The sequence below is a fragment of the Camelus dromedarius genome, chromosome 15, assembly GCF_036321535.1.
Source record: "Camelus dromedarius isolate mCamDro1 chromosome 15, mCamDro1.pat, whole genome shotgun sequence".
NCBI classification, from domain to species: domain Eukaryota; kingdom Metazoa; phylum Chordata; class Mammalia; order Artiodactyla; family Camelidae; genus Camelus; species Camelus dromedarius.
In genome coordinates, this window is record NC_087450.1 from 18364664 (window position 1) to 18380845 (window position 16182).

The window sequence follows — 16182 nt, forward strand, 5'->3', positions numbered from 1 at the left end:
CACTTATATGTTGAATCTAAAAAACAAAACAGACGAAATGAAATGAAACAGACTTACAGAGAACAGCTGGTTGCTAGAAGGGAGGGGAGGTATTGGGGTGGGCAAAACAGGTATAGGGATTAAGAGGTACAGTCCTCCAGTTATATAATAAATAAGTCCCGGGGATTTAATATTCAACACTAGGAATATGATAATATAGTAATAACTTTGTATGGGGACAGGTGGTTACTAGACTTGTGGTGATCATTTCATAATGTATGCAAATATCAAATCATTATATAGTATACCTGAAACTAATATAATGTTGTATGTCAACTCTATTTCAATAAAAAATTAATTAAAAATACTATTTCTCAGTCACACTAGTTATGTTTCAATTACTCAGTAGCCACATGTGAGAGAAGAGCAAACATGTTCATTATCACAGAAAGTTCTGTAGCACGGCTGCCAGAATGTAGGGGAAGCAAGGCATCATCCAGAGCAGGAGCAGCTGCAGCATATCTTTGTGGGGGCATTTCTTTTGCCTTGGGTACCCCATGGAGTTCCTAGTTGTTTGTCCTGTCCAAGGCAAGAAAGAAACCCAATTCTTATGTTAACCACTGCTGATTTATTTTGGAAAAACTCACATTGACAGTTTGGGTGTGCAAAGTTTACACACACTGCATCATCCTAGATCTTGAATGAGACTTAGCATCAGCAAGCCCACGTCCTCAGGAGGGGTTGGAAAAGCAGAGTCATTGCCTGAGTGACACCGAACAACATCTGTCTTCTGCTGTCCACTATTCTGGAATACCTGAATCCCTACCACCTTCTAAGCAGATAGAGGAGCATGTGCCACTTGTTGAGGCTAGCATGGCAGGTTTAGACTCTACCAATAAGGGGGGGTTAGGAGAGAAAGGAGCCCAGGTGGGGTGTCTGTATAATACATTTTAATGTGTGCAACAGGTTCATATATGTGCTTTTTATAAATCGTCGTAATATATGTTTTACTTGGATATATTTGCTCTCTATGACCTTATCTCTGTGAAAAGTTCTTCCTGTTAAATGTCTGGTTGGCTTTATACTTTATAATATTTTCAGTTTGGATTGAAGAAACATGCTTTTTCTAAGTCAAATTTTATGATTCTTGCCATTCCTAAGAAAGGAGGAAGCGAGATGTCACTGAAGAATAGCCTAAAGGTGCTTTAAATGTATTGGTAGGTGGAGAGAATAGGTAATAATTACCCATTAATTAATAATAATTTTATTATTTGTTCAACTCACTACTCAGCTTACCAAAGATTATAAACCCCTTCCTGGAGATAGTGTGTTGATACACAAACTCACTTCCGTGTGTATAGATATATTTTGCGATTATAAAAAGAATGTCATGAGTTATTAAATAATAATAATAATAATGAATCAATTAATGTTTTCTCTTGTCCCCTACTAACTAGAGATAATGAAAACTTATTTTATGTCACTGCTAATGGCTTTACATGTAAAAAATACTACTATATCTGCACATATTTACATTTTCTCATAAATGTGCCCAAAGACATATAATTATGCCTATTGTTTAAAAAAACTTAAGACATATGAAAAGACTCTGAAATGGGTCAATTTATGATTTATAAGATGTGAGGAAGAGTGTTAAGAGGTAGACCTCGGATAATAAGTAGAAGTATGGGGCAGGGACAGGAGAAAAATGGGATAGGGAAAAAAAGACAGCAATTGAGTACGAAGAACGAACGTACTGAAGTGAAGAGGAGGGGAAAAAAAACCTCACCATTTATTTGCATTATACACCTTATGCTTTAGCCAGCCTACCTGCTATTGCTCAAGCATGTCCTTCAGTTTTCTGCTGCCATATTTGATGTATGCTTTTTCACACCTGGAATCTCATCCTCCATTTTGCCTGTTAAAATCTCTCGAAATGTTTTGACCTTTATGAAGCACTTCTTTTTCTTCCCTTTTAAAAACTTTTACAGAAATTTCAAACAAAGAAAACGGTGAGATAGTATAATTTTCTCAGTCCATTATCCAGCTTCAACAGTTATTAACATTTTGGCAATTTTTAAAAATACATCTCCCTGCTTCCCTCCTCCAACATTTTCAAACATACAGAAGAGCTGTACAGTGAACTCTTTAGTCTGAGTGCAGTCAGGAGACACAACTATACTGGTTATTGGAAAATTATTTTGATGAATTGTTAACTAGAACAGGGAGAGGTGGTTAACTATTAAAAGAGGTAAAGAAGCTCTGAGTCTAAGGGTCCCCAAAGCAGCAAGTGTGAAAGAGCAGCTACTATTACTAGGACAAGGGAGAAAGACTGAGAGGGCCCTTCTTCCCAAAGCGTGGATACAGGCCTTTACAGAAAGGGCACGCCTACCATGGCTGCATGGCCCAAGGCCGCAGCTGGAACCTGTCTCGTCAGTACTCTTGGACATTCATGCTAATTAATAATAATAATAAATAATGGAGAACCTGAATCTGGAAGGAAGTCTGTGTCCACTGCAATCATCTTATAGGTTCCCTCTATTGCCTTCTCTAAAGCTTGCAAAAGAGAAATGTTTAGAGGGCCTAGCTCCATTGTCATAAAGCAGGGCAAAGAAAGGTGGATTTGATGTTGAGCGATAATAAGTTGGTAACTGACACACCTGTAGTAGCTACCACCTAATTTCTACAATTGTTAAGCAGTTTGATTTATTTACTTAATCATGAAATCTTTTTTGATGCCTCAGCCTGATCACTCTTTGTTTTAAATTTTGAAATTAAAAATCATCTGCAAAACTGATCTGTGGTGGGGAAAAAAAAATCACTAACAGTGGTTCCCTGCAGAGGTGGGAGTTGGGGTGGGGATTGACTGGAAATGAGCATGCGGGAACTTCAGGTAATTTTTTGAAGAGCAATGTTAAAGTTTGTTTAAAAATTCAATATTTGTAATACATTGGAAATGACAGTCTTTACAACTGTGTAAATATGATTTTAGATGTTAATTTAAAAACGTATGTAGGAATATGTTTTTTTTTAAAATATGAGCAAGAAGGTTTTCATTTTCTAACCATGGCAAAAAGACCTTGGACAAGTCACAACCTTTGAAACGGAGTTTCTTAAACTGTAAAATCAGGATAATATTCACTCTATTTAGGATTAAATGTCACTTATGGCTCTAAGTGTAGTACACTTTTTATCATTACAATTCTTAGTATACACTTTATTAAAGCAAATGTTACAAATTTAGATACTTACTAAAAATTAAAAGTAAAAATTTAATGGAAATGTATCTCTTAATAAATGGAACTGTTTCTTCCCTGATTAGTTTATATATCTGTGGATGAATAGTATTCATGGTCAGAATGAGATTGGATTTATTTTCAAATTTATTCCTGTTTTCCAGAATTACAGATGTAAGTGCTTAGAAACCATATTCACATAAATAAGACGAGAGTTCTTTTAACTCCTTCCATATTGTTTGCAAAACAAAATCACATGGTAGTCTATTAAGAGAAGTTGTTTTCAATTATGTGTTAACCAGTGACTCATTCAGGCTATTTTGCAATTTGGCTGGAAGCATACAAGTGAAAACCACCTGACTTGTAAAAGGATTTACCACCCTTTAGTCTTTCAAAGCTTTACTAAAATTATATAGTCCCTCTTTCACTTACAGTTACCTTAATTAATTCAATGTGCTCTGAAAATGTTAGGAAAAATTGAAATATTTCAGTATCCCTGTCCCAAAACAGCATTTTGTTTGTGTTTTTTTTGTTGTTTTTAACACCTATATTGTGGTATGATTCCTGTACAGTAAACTACACATATTTCAGATGTACAATTTGAATTTTGATAGATGTAGACACCAGTGAAACCACCACCCCAGTCAAGACAGGTAACTTTTCCATCACTCCCCAAGAGGTGCAAATTTCGAATTCCCAATTTATCCCTTCCCCGCCCTTTACCCTCCAAAACAGTATTTTAAATTAAATGCTTTCATCTTATGTGCTTTAAATATTTTTTTGTCAAAACCTTGAGGTGACTTATTTGCTCATTGAATTTTCAGTTTTGGATAAAATATTGCCATAGCCTAATTGTGAAACCAATCACTCAAGATTTACTGACTTTCCAGAAAAACTGTGACTTCATTTTTTAGATTAAATTAATGCATTAACATTCAATTTTGAGGCATATTATAAAAACCACTGTAAAATAAATTATGGAATGCATTTGAAGGAAATTGAGAAGGAAAAGCCGGGCTGGGCTAACAAGCTAACTTGTAAATCCAGGCTCAACAAGTGTCAGTAATGTGATCTGTTCCTAACAGATAAGTTCCAGTGTACTGATTCCTTGGTTTTGCTGTTTGAGCCTTATTGGCTAATAGCCCCATACTTGTAATTAACCCTATAAAACCCCATGCACACGTCTTGGAGGTGCTCAGAGCTTCGGAGCAAAAGCCCCTCTGAGCCCGCCGGCGTAATAAATCTGAATACTCCAGCCCTCCGAGTGGTGCTTGTTTCTTAGCTGGCCTGTCGTTTCCATAACAAGATTGTTAAAACAAAGTTAAGATTAAAATGATGCAGTGATAATAAAATAATCAGTGTTTAAAATAACTTATGAAATCATGATAATGGTATTTCTCATTGCTTAGTTTATAATAAAGTGATATAAAATGGACCTAAAATGATAAGTGATTTATGAAATAAGGAGTATGATGAAAGATATTCCTTCAGCAGACTGTTTACACTTCACAATCAGACTTTTTCTATGTATTTAATGAAGAAAGAGTTTTGCTAAAAGTGGGTTGGTCTGGCAGTTAGCAGACAATTTTACATTTTGTTAAAAGAAAGTAGAAGATAACATTTTCTAAGATTAAGAGTGACTGTAATTGGAATAAATATTTCATTATGTAATTTGCTTTAAAAAAAAAAATGTGGCTTGCATTAAATTCCTGCTAAACATTGGACCTAGGGTGCCTGGATGGCTCTCATAGGATAGCATTCAGCATGCTCCTTGCCCTCCCTGATTCCTGCCTCTCTTTCTGAGAAGCAAAGCAGATCTCCTTTTCTTTCTCATATAGAGTATGTGTGCATTGTTCTCAAAACCTAGCTTCTCAGAATCATACCTTTCACCTTGAACACTTGTTAAAAATTTCTCTCATGATCTTACTAAATGAATTCTTCTACTACCTACTAGACGAGAAAGGTTTTCCCTTGTTGTTGCTATTAAAAGTCTCACGTTTTTTGCCCTTTATTTACAGTGAATTTTCGGAAGAAGAGCTTTCATAACCAGAGTTCTCATTGCAGTCCTTTAGCAGGATAGGACATTCCCATACTCCAGGAAGGCTATAAACGTGTGTGCCCCCATCCCCTCCCAATCCAAATGCACACAATCAGAGTCACCTGTCTGGTAGTTCACAGGCCTTGTTTTCTTTAAAGTTAGTTCCCCTTGTAAATCAGATTAAGGAATGCATTAGCACTGATTAGTTTATAAGTTACATTTTGTAGGTAATACAGTACATTGTAAGAGGATTTTTGGTCAGGTGAGAGTATCGGCATGTTTCCAATTATACTAATGATAAGGTTATCTGTCCTCTCTACCTTCTTGGAGAATCATCTCGGGTAATAACTAGTGTAAAGTAGCACAATATGTCATTGCAATTTCATTGCGAGTTTGAATCTCCAAGTGGTTCTGAATTCGTTGTAAACATTCATTTTGTGAAGGCAACAAACATAGAACATTAAGCTGTTACACTGGTTTTGGAGATGTTCTTAACTTATTTTTCCCAGCTCAGCATTTTTTAGGGTAATGTTTGATGCAAATTACAGGAGATACTTGAAATACCATTCTAACAACATCCAACAGAGCTATTAAAGAAGCATTAAGTTTCAAATCCCTAAAAATTGAATGTTGACTCTTGATAGTCTAGGTATTTTGGAGTTTATAAGATTTTATGCTTTTACATTAAATTTTTAATATGAAATTATTTAACCTCATGTTAATTTTATCAATAGCATATACAAATTGTATACATCTATTTAAAAAGTCATTCATTTAAGTGTTTTCTTTATGAAATACAGTTTAAGGCTTTTTATGTAACGGTTTTGTAATAATCTGATTCCCTTTCATGGGAACTAATGGAGTAATATTTGGAAATGTGCCCTTGCTGTTGGTTTAGGTATCTGCACATTTAGAAATATATGCTTTACGTAACATCCGTGTAATTAATAAACAGCATGTTAGATAATAGTGTCGTTAAAAACAGGATCATTTAAAAGCTAAGATTAAGATACGAAATAAACCAGAGATTGAATTATTACAATTTTTTTTACTGTGGTAAAATACACATAACATAAAATTTACCATCTTAACCATTTTTAAGTGGTAGTTCAGTGGTATTAAATATCTTCATACTGTTGTGCAGTCATCACCATCATTCATCCCTGTAACACTTTTCATCTTGTAAAACTGAAATTCTGTACCTATTGAACAGTAACTTAACATTCTTCCTGCCACCCTCTGCCCCAACCCAGCCCCTGGCAACCAACATCACAATTTCTGTCTTTGATTTTGACTATTCTTAGTACCTCATATAAGTGGAATCTACAGTATTTGTATTTTTGTGACTGGTTTATTTCACTCAGCACAATGTCTTCAGGTTTCATCCATGTTGTAACACATTGCAGAATTAACTAACTTTTTAAGGCAGAATTATATTCCATTTTATGTATATACCATATCTCACATTTTGCTTAGCCATTAATCAGTTGATGGACACTTGGGTTACTTCCACGTTTTAGCTATTGCAAATAATGCTGCTATGAACATGGATGTACGAATATCTCTTTGAGAACCTGCTTTTAATTCTTTTAGCTATGTACTCAGAAGTGGAATTCCTGAATCATATGATAATTCCATTTTTAATTTTCAGAGAAACTGCTATACTGCCTATAGCAGCTGCACCATTTTATATTCCCACTATCGTTGCACAGGGTTCTGATTTTTCAACATCCTGGCCAATACTTACCATTTTGTGTGTGGGTTTTTTTTTTTTTTTTTTTTTATATATATAGTAGCCATTCTAATTTGGCTACCATTTGGTATTGGTAGTTTTGATTAGCATTTCTTTAATGATTAGTCATTTGAACGTCTTTTCATGCACTTATTGTCCATTTATATATCTTTAGAGAAATGTCTCCCAAAGTCCTTTGCCCATTTATGAATCTGGTGGTTTATTTTTTTGTTGTTGAATTTTAGAAGTTCTCTATATATTCTGATACTAATCCCTTATCAGATATATGATTTGCAAATGTTTTCTCCAGTTGTGTGAGTTGCCTTTTTACTCTGGATTTGTGGGTAGTGTGCTTTTTGTTTAATGAGTTGTATTTTAAATAACTGTTTCAGGTAATTGTGGATTTAATTTTTGATACTATATTAAAACTACCCAAGTGGTAGTTTCTCAAAGGTTATTTGCAAAATGTAACCTGAAACAATATCATTGCATATTTCCTATTCTGTTACATTAAAATCCATGGGCCTATCCTGCACATGGAATGGATCTCCTACTAATCCATGATTTTTAGGTAATGTATTGCTTCACATAGTGTCCTTTGATGCATAAGATTTTAAAATTTTCATGAAGTCTAATTTGTCTATCTTTTCTTTTGTTACCTGTGCCTTTGGTGTCAAATCATTGCCAAATCCAATGTTGTGACACTTTTGTCCTATGTTTTCTTCTAAGAGTTTTTATTATTTTAGGTCTTAGATTTAGGTTCTTGATCCATTTTGAGTTTATATATATATATATATATATATATATTATACATATGTGTTTAAAATTTTGTTGTTGTTTTTGGGGGGAGGAGGTAATTAGGTTTGTTTATTTATTTATATATTTTAATGGAAGTACTGGGAAATGAACCCAGGCATGCACTCTACCACTAAGCTATACCCTCCCCACCTGTATATGGTTTTAAGTAAGGGTCCACCTTCATTCTTTTGCATGTGGATATCTTGTTTTTCCAGCACCGTTTGTTGAAAAGACTGCCCTTTTCCCCACTGAATGGTCCTGACACACTTGTCAAAAATCATTTGACCATGTATGTGAAGGTTTATTTCTGGGATTTCTATCCTATTCCATTAGTATGTATACCTGTTTTTATGCCAGTTCTGCATTCTTTAAATTACTGTAGCTTTCTAGTAAGTTTTGAAATTAAGAACTATGAACCCTTCAGTTTTGTTCTTTTTTCAGTTGTTTTGGCTAGTTGGGGTCCCTAGGGACTCCATATGAATTTTTGGATGAGTTTGTCTATTTCTGCAAAATATATCATTGGGATTTTGATAGGGATTGTCTTAAATCTGTAGATTGCTTTGGATGGAATTGATGTTTTAACTATATTAAATCTTCCAATCCATGATCATGAGCTGTGTTTTCATTTATTTGTCTTTAATTTCTTTCAGCTTTGTTTTTTCATTGAACACATCTTTCACCTCCTTGGTTAAGTTAATCCTAAGTATTTTATTCTTTTTTGATACTATTGTAAATGGGACTGATTTTGTGATTTCCTTTACAGATTGTTCATTATTGGAGTATAGAAGCACAACTAATTTTTGTCTGTTGGCTTCGTATCCTACTACTTCACTGAATTCATTTATTAGTTCTGACAGCTTTTTTTTGGTGATGTCTTTAGGGTTTGTACATATAAGATCATACTTGCAAACCAGTTGTTTTACTTCATCCTTTCCAATTTGGATGCCTTTTCTTTCTTTTTCGTACCTAATTGCTCTGGCTAGAACTTACAATACTGTGTTGAATAGACATGGTGAAAGTGGGCATGCTTGCTTTGTCCCCCACCTTAGAGGAGAAGCTTTTTTGTCTTGCTCCATTTAGTATGACGTTTAATGTGGGTTTTTCACATATGGCTTTTATTATGTTGAGATAGTTTCCTTCTATTCTACTTTGTCAAGTGTTTTTTTAATTATGAAAGGGTGTTGAAATTTGTCAGATGCTTTTTCTGCATCAATTGAGATGATCATGAGCTGTTTTTCTTCATTTTGTTGATGTGCATTACAGGAATAAGTCCTACTTGGTCATGGTGTTATCCTTGTAATGTGCTGCTGAATTATGTTTGCTAGTATTTTTTGAGGGTTTTTGCGTCAACGTTCGTAGTAGCTTTTGGTCTGTAGTTGTCTTGTAGTGTCTTTGTCTGGCTTTGGTTGTCAGGGTCATGCTAGCCTCATATCATGAGTTAAAGAAGTGTTCCTTATCTTCAGTTTTTGGAAACAGCTTGAGAAGGATTGATATTAGTTCTTTAAATGTTTGGTAGAATTCACCTTTGAAGCTGCCAGGTAATTTTTTAATGAATGCTAGATGTTGTGAACATTACCTTATGAGTGTTGGGTATTCTTATTTTTATATAAATATTTTTGAACTTTATTCTGTGGTACAATTAAGTTACCTGAAATAGTTTGATTCTTTCAGGACTTGCTTTTAAGCATTTCCCCCATCTTGCACCATTACTCTCTAAACAGAGCTTCATACGCCTACCAGTGTGGTTTTTAGTTTCTACTTTCTTTTTGGCAAAAGAATTGCAAATGGTAGGTCCCCAAGTTACCTATACCAAGTCCTGTTTAATTTGGCTACAAATTGTAAGTTCCCATGATCTCCTCTCCCTTGGATTTAGTTATTTTCTAGAACAGCTCACAGAACTCACGGAAACACCTACTTAAGTGTACCAGTTTTATTATATAGTAAAGGATATAATAAAAGGCACAGATGGATAACCAGAAAAAGAGATGCACAGGGCAAGGTCTGGGAGGGTCCTGAATTCAGGAGCTTGTTTCTGTGGAGTTGGGGAGCATCACCTTCTTGGTACCTGGATGTCTTCACCTGCGCAAATTGAAAGCTCTCCAAATCCCGTAATATTGGGATTTTTATGGAGGCTTCATCATGTAGGTATGATCAGTTATTAACTCCATTTGCAGCTCCTGTCCCTTCTTTAGATAGTAGGGAGTGGTGATGAAAATTTCAGGCTTCTAGTCATAGCTTAGTCTCTCTGGTGACCAACACCAATCCAGGAGCCATCCAGAAGCCTAGCCAGAGTTGCCTCATTAGAGCAAGAGACACTGCTCTCACCCAGAAAATTCCAAGGGATTTTGGAACCCTGTATCAGGAACTGGTGTCAGAGACCAAATATTTGAACAAAAGATGCTCCTTGTGCCCTTATCACTTACGAGAATTATAAGAGTTTTAGGAGCTTTGTGCTGGGAACTGGGGTCAAAGACTAAATGTGAGAACAAAAGATTATCCTAACACGCTTATTTACAAGTGTTTTAGAGCCCTGTGTCAGGAACTAGGGCAGAGACCCGTATATGTATTTCTTACTATTTCACAACTGCCCTCTATTATATTCTCATGTTCACGTTCTGGCAGTTGTTTCAAGAATATAACATTTTTTCTCCAAAACAAGACCATTCATTAAATTTTAGACACCATGTCTCTTGAATCTCCTTTAATCTGGGAGAATTCATTTGCCCTCTTTGTCTTTCATGACATTGACTATTTTGAAGAGTATAGTCTAGTAACTTTGTAGAATGCTCCTCATTTTGGGTTTGTTTGAAGTTTCTCTTAATTAAATTCAGCTTATACATTTCTGTAGGGAAGACTACATGAATGATTTTGTGGACTTCTCAGGGCATTTCCATCAGTTTGTCATATTTTTGGTGATGTTAATTGTAATCATTTGATTATATTATTGTTCACCAGATTTCTCCACCATAAAATTACTGTGTTTTACCTTTGTAATTAATAAGTGTGGGGACATACTGAGATTATGTTAATATCCCATTTCTCATCAAACTTTAACCCATAGTTTTAACGCTGACTCATTTTTGCCTGTTAGTGATTACTATGACCATAAAATACTTTTCAAAGTCTGTTATTTCTTCAGCATCTATTAGATAGCATTTTACTGTAAGTTTAAGTTTTCCCTTATCTACCTACCTGTGTCCATCTATCTATTTCTCTCTCTCTCTCATCTGTTTCTTGGTACCAGTACTTCTGACACAGATGTGTGGGTTTTCTACACCAATTACCCATTTCTCTGCAGATACTAGCTGGGTGTCCTACAGCTCAGTTCAATTCTAATACTACCTATACTTAGCAAATTCCACAAGACTGCCCCCACTTCAGAGCCATTGAAAGTCCAGACCTTCTGTACTTCTGACCAACTGGGTATAAATCAGAGGTTTCTGCAACCCCTCCTCAGGTTCAGTAATTTGCTAGAAGAGCTCAAAGAACTCAGAAAAAACAGTTTACATGTTATTACTGATTTATTATAAAGGATATATCTCTGGAACAACCAAATGGAAGAGATGCATAGGGCAAGATATGGGGGAAGGGTTACAGAACTTTCATGCCTTCTCTGGACATGTCACTCTTCTCCCACCTTGGTGTGTTGAAAAATCTGAAAGATCTCCGAATCCTGCAGTTCAGGAATTTATCTGGAGGTTTCATTAAGTGAACATGATTGATTTAACCATTGGCCATTGTTGTTTAACCCAGTCTCCAGTCCCTCTCCTCCCTGGAAATCCTAGGGTAGAGCTGAAAGTTCCAACCCTCCAAAGTGCCTTGGTCTTTCTGGCAACCAGCATCCATCCTGAAGCTATCTAGGAGGACCTCAGCCAAGAGTTATTAGTATACCAGAGGCACTCTTAACACTCAGGAAGCACCAAGGGTTTTAGAAGCTTTTGTGCTAAGAACCAGGAATGAAGACTAAATATTTATTTCTTATCATTTCACAACATCATTCTGTGTAATTGTCTAATCATATATAGCGTATGGATTCTTACTTTTTTCAGTGGTTTACATGACTACATTAAGAGTTTATTTTTCTTCAAATAAATGGTGATGACTTTTTTCTAATTTGTCATGATTTAATAAGAGGAAATCAGCTAAAATAAAAACAAGTTCTTTTATTTAGTACTCTTAGTTTTTTAGAAATAGAGACCACCTCAGTTGTTTTGTAGTTGGAAGTTATACTGTTAAGGATGCATGTAACAATAAAAATACAAATCTTAGCCACTTGGCAACATCTTAGGGGAACCCAGGAAAAGCCAAACTGTGAGATTCCAATCCCTTTCTCCTTCCTCTGAGCAGGAATGTATAGGACATTTATATGAGCCTCATGGAGAATACAAGTGTTAGGCCATTTTAGAATCTCAGAAAGTTACGGATTCTTGGTTATCTATCCATCCATCTAACTTTAGAAGTTCACAGATCCTCCAATAACCTGACTTCTTTTTAAATCTTTCAGCTTTTCTTTCTGTTCCTGTCTGTTGTATCCATGGTTCTTGAGACAGACAGACAGACAGACAGACACACACACACACACACACACACACACACACACACACAGGGTTAGCATTGACGTGGGAGGGCATAATCATTGTTTGGGCAGAGCTTCCCCTACAAGCTCCCCCCACCAACTCCCCCCAACCCCCACCAGTTTGTTGACCAGTCTCCAGACTGTCAGATGCCCATTCCCAGCCCGCTCAGGTGTATATATAGGGAACAATTGGAGAGGAGTCATGATTTTCAAAACACACGTTGCTCTTTTCCGTGGAATATCCTGTGGCTAGTTCCCCTTGAAGTACGGTTGGTGGAAAGGGCAGTTTCCTTGAGTGCTCCTGTGGATGTAGTTGGCAATATGTATCTGCATCCTGGTTCTTTATTCTGCCAAAATAGAGGCCTACTCTGTAGGCAGTATAAGCAAAGTGATTTATTTTCTGAGTTCTTTTCAGAATATTAAAATTGTGATATTTATTTAAATTTATTTTAAATCATGATAATGCTGAAATTTAATACCTTGTATTGTTCACTAAAAATATTGTGAAACCATGACTTAATTAAGTCTACCTTATTAATTTGGCCTGATTAAGAGGTACAAATATAACTCAATATATTTTTTACTTTTCTGTTTTTACAGCATCATCATTTAGTGTTTTCCTTAAAAGAGCTATTCAGCACTTCTATGAATATCTGTGTAGACTAGGCTGCAGTTAACATTTTCCAGAAGACAAAACTAGACTCCCACAATGCATAATTTGCTTTGAAAATTTTGTGCATTGAGTCTCACTTTCTCCTGTGTTCTTGTTATTTAACATGACTGAAATATTAATAGCTAATTGTTTAAAGTGCAGTATTTCAGTTGATTCTATGTATAATTAAAAAATTTAAATACATTAACATTTCACAACATAGTCTGTGATTGGGATTAGACTGTTTGTGTTGGCTGTTCAAATACTCAGCATAATATTTGATATTTGGATAAAATGCTCTTTTTCATATCAAGCATATTTGTTTAGAATTGTAGCGGGAATATTCTAGGGAGTTTGGAAAATTTGTGTTTAACATAAAATTATTTGATTATTTTCAGATATTAAAAAGACAACAGTTTAGGGGACTCTCACAATCTTATATAACTGTTAGATTTTTCAGATTTGCATCCTCTAATGATACGTTTCTTTTTCTGTCATACATAAAACATTTGCTCTCTAGGTCATGCTTGAAATGGGATAAAGGGAGGGAAAACTATGAGATGAAATACCCTCTTAGTTCTTTTCTGGAAAACATAAAACTATCCTATTTCCTTTAAGCAGCCTCTCTCAAACGATCAAATTTATTTCACAAGAAGAAATGCATCTTTATTTTAAAGTACAATACTTTCCTTGTACATTGTGTGAATTAAGTGTGTTGACATTTAAAAAGCTGTCTGACTAAACCAACTATTTACAACAAGCCCAGGCCAGCCACTTTGGGAAGGGCATATAGACTTACTGAAGTTAAAACTACTACAAGGCAAGATTATTCTAGAGACATGAAGTCTGGGTTTTGGCTTCAGGAAATACTACTTTGGAAATTACTCTCTAGGTAGGATTAAATATAAAAGTGAAATATACATCTTAAATGAATTAAGTTGCAAACTAAATAGAATTCATTGCCAAGGGATTTTTTAAAAAGCATTTTAGTTGCTATTATTTGAAAGCAACTTTTAAGAATGTTGAAACTGAGTTGTGAAACTGTCATATAGTGAAGGTTTTAAAAAAAAGAACATGATCTTATCTGGTTGTGAAAAATCTGATTTTATTATTATTATAAGGAGATTATGAGAGAGCTATTAACTAGTGAATATTTAACCTATATCTAATTGAAAAGATAAAATTCGTTGTATGCCTGTTTAAAAAAAAAAAAACTCTTGATGCCAAATTATGAATTGTGCTCCTCATTGTAATAAACAACTAGGTGAAGAGTTAAAGTACATGAGTCTAGCATTTCTCTAAAGACACACAGATGGCCAAGAGGCACATGAAAAGATGCTCAACATCACTAATTATTAGAGAATGCAAAGCAAAACTATAATGAGGAATCACCTTAGATCAGTCAGAATGACCATCATCAAAAGTCTGCAAATAATAAATGCTGGAGAAAAGGGAACCCTCCTATAATGTTGGTGGGAATGTAAATTGATGCAGCCACTATGGAGAACAATATGGACGTTCCTTGAAAAACTAAAAATGACTTACCATATGATCCAGGAATCCCACTCAAATCATGTATCTGGGGAAAGCTAATTCAAAAAGATATATGCACCCCAGTGTTCATAGCAGCACTATTTACAGTAGCCAAGACATGGAAGCAACCTAAATGTCCATTGACAGATGAATGGATAAAGAAGCTCTGTGTGTGTGTGTGTGTGTGTGTGTGTGTGTGTGTGTGTGTGTGTGTGTGTGTGATGGAATATTACTCAGCCATAAAAATGCCATTTGTAGCAATATGAATGGACCTAGAGATTATCATACTAAGTGAAGTAAAATGGAGAAAGATAAATATATGATACTACTTGTATGTAGAATCATAAAAAATGATACACAAAAACTTATTTACAAAACAGAAGTAGATTTATAGACAGAGAACAAACTTATGGTTGCCAAAGGGGAAATGTTCAGGAGGAATAAATTAGGAGTTTAGACTTAGCAGATACACAACTATTTTATTTAAAATAGATAAACAACAAGGTCCTACTTATAGCAGAGAACTATATTCAACATCTTATAATACACTGTAATGGAAAAGAATCTAAAAAAGAAAATGTATGTATAACTGAATCACTTTACTGTACACCAGAAACTAACACAACATTGTAAATGAACTGTATACTTCAATTAAAAAAAAATTGCCTGGAAGATCTCTAGCAATTTAAACTAGCATCCCAGCCCTAGACCACTTATCTATGAATCTTGTTTTCAAGTAAGAAAAAGAAACAACTGCCTTGTATTAAACAAAAAAATAAGGGAGTCTAGAATTCATAGTTATTTTCTGGGTTCTTATTCTAAGTGATGGAGGTGATCATTCATTTACTCTTAGGACAGTCTCATTTTTTATACTCTCTATAGCATATAATATATACATCTTTACATATACTACATGCTATGTACCATATATATATAGTGGTGTACATATATATATAGTGCATATTATAGTGTATGTACTTATATGGTGTGTGTATATATATACATAGAGACATACTGTCTATAGTAGAGAACAATACATTTCTAGACTACATTATGTAATATAGAGAAATAACTGTATCAGTGATCTTAAGTCTTTTTAGTTACAGCAGTTACCTTCTAAACAGACCTCCTTTGCTGTATTTTTTAAAGTTGTGTTATAGAATTATTGGTAGCAGTTGTGTATGTTTATCTTTTCATTTTAGCTCTCTACTAAGCAGACTAGTGTTAAAGGATACATTGTGAAAGAGATAATCATGACTTTTATGAAAATAGAAGATGAACATGTGTCAAAGATTCTTTTAAGTTCATTAGTTAACGATATTATGATATTGGTCCCAGTTTGAAACACCACATATTTACAGTCAAATAAAGAATGCTGAAATGAATTTACAAGTGAGTACAGAACAGATAAAACTGATCAGTATCCACTGGACAATAAGCAGAACCAATTTCATTTCTATGGACAGGAATCATTTCTATTATCTATGTCAGTTTCCTAAAGTTAACTTCTCTCTGTACAGTGTTATAAAAAAGCCTAGTCAATGACAAAATGGCTGAACTAGCTAAGGCACCCATTAAGTTTCAGTCTTTTACAATTTTCCCCTGCTATTCAGTACTGGTTCCATCTCTTATACTTTA

At 34.7% G+C, this 16182-nt stretch overlaps 1 protein-coding gene and 1 long non-coding RNA gene across 4 annotated transcripts in view; one reads left to right on the forward strand and one right to left on the reverse strand.

Annotated features, from left to right (window-relative positions):
- WDPCP (WD repeat containing planar cell polarity effector) overlaps nt 1–16182 on the forward strand; it is a 343492-nt gene that overhangs the window by 178195 nt on the left and 149115 nt on the right. The gene's annotated exons all lie outside the window — the stretch shown is intronic.
- Nucleotides 141–2297, reverse strand: LOC135322972 (uncharacterized). The gene is made up of 2 exons (XR_010384028.1): nt 1810–2297; nt 141–558 (listed from the first exon to the last, which is right to left on the reverse strand). It is a non-coding gene; the product is annotated as an uncharacterized LOC135322972 (long non-coding RNA).